This window comes from Enhydra lutris, unplaced genomic scaffold (genome assembly GCF_002288905.1).
Source record: "Enhydra lutris kenyoni isolate GAN:26980312 unplaced genomic scaffold, ASM228890v2 scaffoldscaffold28, whole genome shotgun sequence".
Classification (NCBI taxonomy): Eukaryota; Metazoa; Chordata; class Mammalia; order Carnivora; family Mustelidae; genus Enhydra; species Enhydra lutris.
In genome coordinates this window covers 18,211,847-18,216,188 of record NW_019154112.1, presented here as the reverse complement: position 1 = coordinate 18,216,188, position 4,342 = coordinate 18,211,847, and positions in this window count along the sequence as shown.

The window sequence follows — 4,342 nt, the reverse complement described above, 5'->3', positions numbered from 1 at the left end:
ATATCTTCCATGCCTTTTTCGAGCCCGGCTAGAACCTTGAGAATCATCATTCTGAACTCTAGATCTGACATATTACCAATGTCTGTATTGATTAGGTCCCTAGCCTTTGGTACTGCCTCTTGTTCTTTTTTTTGTGGTGAAATTTTCCGCCTTGTCATTTTGTCCAGATAAGAGTATATGAAGGAGCAAGTAAAATACTAAAAGTGTGGCAAAAACCCCAGGAAAATATGCTTTAGCCAAATCAGAAGAGATCCCAAATCTTGAGGGGGGGAGAAAGGGGATAAAAAGGTTCAGAAAAAAAAAAAAAAAAGAAACAATTAAAAAAAGAAAACCAATAAAGAAAAAATATAAAAAGGAAAAAAAAATATATATATTAGATTTTTTTTTTTAAAAAAGGTTAAAAAAGAAAAGGGTAAAAGTTAAAAAAATTTAGCAGAAGAAGAGAAAAAAAAATTGAAAAAGAAAAAAAAATTAAACTAACTGCAAGGCTAAAGAATCATGGGGAGAAAGCCATGAGTTCCGTGCTTTGCTTTCTCCTCCTCTGGAATTCCGCTGCTCTCTTTGGTATTGAAACTGCACTCCTTGGTAGGTGAACTTGGTCCTGGCTGGGTTTCTTGTTTATCCTCTGGGGGAGGGGCCTGTTGTAGTGATTCTCAAGTGTCTTTGCCCCAGGCGGAGTTGCACCACCCTTACCAGGGGCCGGGCTGAGTAATCCGCTCGGGTTTGCTTTCGGGAGCTTTTGTTCCCTGAGCGCTTTCCGTAGAGTTCCGGAGGACAGGAATGAAGATGGCGGCCTCCTGGTCTCTGGCCTGGAGGAGCCGAGAGCCCGGGGCCCCACTCCTCAGTGCGCCCTCAGAGAACAGCGCTGAATTACTCCCGTCACCCTGGCCTCTGGCCGCGCTCCAAGCTGACCGAGCCTGCGACCAGTTCAAGGTAACCCCGAGCTTAGAGCTCACTCCTCGGCTCTGTCTCTGTAGCCAGCTTCCCCGTTCTAATACTTGTAAGCTCTGCGACACTCAGACACCCCCGATCCTCCTGTGACTCTGCGGGACCTGAGGCCACGCTGACCCTGCGTGGGCTTCACCCTGGTTAAGCCTCTGGAGCGATGTCCCTCAGCGGAACAGACTTTTAAAAGTCCTGATTTTGTGCTCCGTTGCTCCGCCGCTTGCCAGGAGCTGGCCCCTCCCCCCGCGGTCTATCTTCCCGTCGCTTTGGATTCACTTCTCCGCCAGTCCTACCTTTCAGAAAGTGGTTGATTTTCTGTTTCTAGAATTGCTGTTCTTCTTCTCTTCGATCTCCCGTTGGATTTGTAGGTGTTTGCAATCTTTAGATAAGCTATCTAGCTGATCTCCCACTACCTGAAGTAGTCTCAGCCTGCTACTTCTCTGCCATCTTGACTCCTCCTCCATTTGAAAACATTTCAACAAGGACATCCATAAACGAAGAAATTACCCTACATTCTTATTAAAAACTATTTCCCTTAATGTCTTCCATGGAAGAGAATATTGGTGTGTACAGCCCAAGCATGGGATGGGATAAAGGTGAGGAAAAGGAAAAAAAACATACATGGCCCTTAGAAATTCCAGCCTAAGTTCCAACATACATCATGGGGGATGGGAGACTAAAAGTAAGCTAAAATGTATGTCACCAGTGAAACAAACAAAGCTATAGTTTGCATATGTGTTCTCCTACTCAATCCAGAGATAAAAATATTTAAAATTCATACTTCTTAAATTCTTCTTTCATTGGATTACATCAAGTAGTATTTTCTCATTTATTCATTTAAAACTTCATATCAAAGCAAATAAAACATTTTGTCCCTAAAAGTATCCATATCTCTTTTAAATATTAATTCTGATTCTTGTAAACTCTTGTCCTTCAGATTAGTTCTAAAATATGATCTTGACTAATAGACTCAATATACAGGCAATTCTACTTCGAAGATCCATTGAGTGTTTTCACCGTGTAATTTCAGAGTTCTGCTTTGTCACCTTTATCTTTAATAAATTCCAAGTCCAGCCTTTCCAATCCAATATTATGTATGAGGAACAGATAGATATTAAACATGTTTATCCCTTTCTTAATCTCTGCCTCAGTCTTTTACTATTTGAAGAGGGACAAAGATTGTGAGGAGACGACTGGCCTCTTTTGAAGATTAGAATATTGACAAGTATGGTTGTAGGTCAAGACATAGAAATTAATATGGATTCAGTCTGAATGATCTTATGCAAACTACATATAAACAGCAATGTGCAGTTAGAACAGCAAGGGTGAGAGATCAGATCATTTGATGTTCCTTCTTCTTTTGAAATTATGTTCATTTATTTGAGTTCAGTTTTGTAAGTTCTAAAAAGAATAATATCACAAGCCAACAGTAACCTTAATTTTTCTTTCAAGAATCTAGCTATTTCTATACAAAATATTTTATCTCAAATATTCCAAAAAATGTGTTTTTATTAAATACCCTTCAAAACTGAACAGATCATTATAGCCAACAGCTGCGTATAAAAATTTAACTTTGTTTATTTGAGGTTCATTGCAATTCCTCATTATGGTAAGTTCCCAGGGTTCAAAAATATAATGTTCTAACTCCAGAACCCAGGTTCTAAACTATTATGCAATAGGGCCTTCTTTTTTAGCTGCCAGTTTCCAAGACCTTATGCCTAGCAAAAGAAAGGAAAAATTCTTTGCACAGATAAACATTTTGAGAAAGATTAATAAAAGATTTGTAAAAGCTTCTTTTTCTTGTTTTTGTCTCTCTGTGCTTCTCATTGTGTTTTTTGTTTCTCTATTTTATTGCACTCATATCTTTTCATGTGTGTATCTTTTCCTTCCTTCCTTATATTCCTCTTCCCCTTCTCTTACTCTTCTCTTACTCCTCCCCACACTTGCTCTTTCTTCTCATTCTTACTCCTTTTCCCTCTCCTCCTCTTCTTTGTCTTTTCTTCCTTCTCCTCCTCTTTCATCTTGTCTTTTGTTTTCTTCTTCTTCTTCTTCTTTTTCTTCTTCTTCTTCTTTTTTAAAAAGTTTCATTTATTAGGCAAACTCTACACCCAAGGTAGGGCTCAAACTGATGACCCTGAGATCAAGAGTCACATGCTCCCCTGACTGAACCAGCCAGTTGCCCCTAGTTGTTGTTGTTCTTCTTCTTTTTCCTTTTCCTTTTACTTATCTCTCTCTCTCTCTCTCTCTCTCACACACACACACACACACACACACCTGTGATGTTTGGATCATGCAGCTGGGTATATAACAGGATCACATAAAGGAAACTAAATCAAAGAAAAATGTGTCATTCAATCCTCTAGGTTTTCTAATTCAACACGTCCTGGAGATCGATGATGGCAAAGTCTGTTTAATCATATGTCTTTCCTTCCATGTCAAAAGAATTTTAGATGATATCACCATGAGCTACAGTCAACTTAAAATACAAAAGAATGGTAAAATTTTAAGATCAGATTAATTCATTTCCAATACATCTTCAAATAAATATAATTTCTATTTAAGTTAATTTATTACTTATTTGGAATCTGCATGTCTCTGATAACTATAAGTTTGATTAAAATGATAGTAAATAATCTACATATAAAAAGGGTTTTACAACTCCATAGCCCTTTGGAAGAAAATAAATCTCAAACATTGTTATTAGGGATCATTCCAAAGTTAAAACATAGCAAAATATAATTCATTTTGAGAATGAGTACATATACTCATATATATGTAGATATTTATATATATTATTCATAAAAATATATGGTGAATCATTTATTGGTTGTTTCATGTGAATTAAAGGGTTTTAAATATGTTCTAAGTAAGTTCAAAGAAATAATGGTTGTACCACTATGGGGATGCACAGTATGAATTCTGGTATCAGAAATAACACTGCTTTAAGTAACTTCTAGTAAGAAGAGTTTTGCCAACCAGATCCCATCTCCATTTTCTTCTCCTATTTACATGGAGAATTGGATATTCTAGAAATGGTAAGGTGGTTGCTTTGAACAGAACTACAATGTAACTTTTCAATAAGGATTTTTAGTAAATCAAAGTTCTGCTTAGTTCTTTCTTATTACAAAATATTCAGAACATGTGTAATATTCAAAATATTCAGAATGTGTAATTTTGATTTGCTACTACATGTAATTATATATTACAAGAGCAGGTTAAAAGGCATTTGGAATAAGTAATTACTTAATACAGAAAAATATTTATTGAAATAAAAATTTAGACACCTCCCAAAAAGGATGAAAAAAAATAGATCACTTAAATAAATCAAAGCGGTTTAAATGTTCATTTATTTTTTATCTTTGTTAAAAATAAGACAACAAGCTCAAAATGGAGTCAG